Here is a 1,442-nt window from a genome sequence, read left to right as displayed (position 1 = left end):
GTAAGGGAAGAGTATTGATGATGGGAAATTTTAACTTGCCAGAGACAGATTGGGTAGAGGAACAGGGAAAGGGCAGAGCGGATGAGTATTTCTGAGTTTTAGTCCAGGATTGCTTTTTTATCCCAGTTTGTAGATAAGCCCACGAGGGGGAGTGCAGTGTTAGACCTCCTTTTAAGTAACAATCCCAATATGATGGAGGAGGTGGAGGTCCGGGATCATTTATTAGCAAGTGACCATAACATTGTGTGTGCAAAGATTCTGTTGAGGGTTAGAGTTTAGGATAGTAGGGTAAGGCCATTAGATTTCAGGAAGGCAAACATTGATGGTGTGAGGAGAGAATTGGGTGGATGATGTAAAGGCACTGGACATCGTATATCTCGACTTTAAGAAGGCACTTGATAAGGTACCACATCAGAGGTTGTTAGCCAAAGTGAGGATTTGTGGAGTGGCTGGTCAGGTAGCTAATTGGATTGCAAACTGGCTTGGTGGTAGGAAGCAAAGAGTGGCTGTGAGTGGGAGGATGTAAGTAGCGGGGTAACTCAGGGATCAGTACTCGGACCATTACTATTCATTATTGACATCAACGATTTGGATAATGGGGTAAAGAATAAGTTTTCCAAATTTGCAGATGACACAAACCTTGGAGGTGAGGTGGATAGCAGAGGGGGGGGGGGGTGATCAGATTCAGGAAAGTATTGATACTTGTACAGATTGGGCAGAAGATTGGCAGATGGAATTTAACCTGAGCAAGTGTAAGGTGTTGGGGATGGGGAAGAACAATGAAAATAGAGATTACAGGATGCAAGGGGTAATTTTGGAGCGTGTCACCACAGGAGAAGGATCTGGAGGTGGTCATAGATATGGGAGGTAAGCAGGTACCACAGTACCAGGCAGCTATAGGTAAAGCAAATAGGGTTGTAGGTTGTATTCGGAGGGGGATCATTTATAAATCAAAAGAGGTTGTGTTAACATTGTACAGGAATTTAGTGAGGGCCACATTTAGAATATTGTGTGCGGTTTTGGTCACCACAGTTCTGGAAGGACCGAGATGCCTTGGAGAGGGTTCAGCGCTGGACTACGAGATTGATACCGGGCAAAGCTAGACTCAGCTATGAGGAGCAGCTGAAGGAGACGGGGTTTATACACTAGAAAGGAGGTGGTTAGAAGGAGATATGATAGAGATGTTTCATATAATGAAAGGTATCAATAAAATAAGTGTAGATGAATTATTCAACAGAGTGGACAGTGACAGAACCAGGGGCCATAGCTTGAGAGTAAAGAAGTGGAGAGTTAAGACGGTAGTAAGGCAGGGGACTTTCACTCAGAGAGTAGTTAATGCATGGGATGGTCTCCCTGGAAAGGTCGTGGCAGCAGAAACAGTGGATAAGTTCAAATTAGAATCAGATTGGTACCTCGAAGTTATGGAGATGGAGGGGTTGGTG

Source organism: Eptatretus burgeri, chromosome 10, assembly GCF_056783735.1.
Source record: "Eptatretus burgeri isolate ZD-2024b chromosome 10, Ebu_testis_v1, whole genome shotgun sequence".
NCBI classification, from domain to species: Eukaryota; Metazoa; Chordata; class Myxini; order Myxiniformes; family Myxinidae; genus Eptatretus; species Eptatretus burgeri.
The sequence above is the reverse complement of the archived record's forward strand: the minus strand, read 5'-3'. Positions refer to the sequence as shown.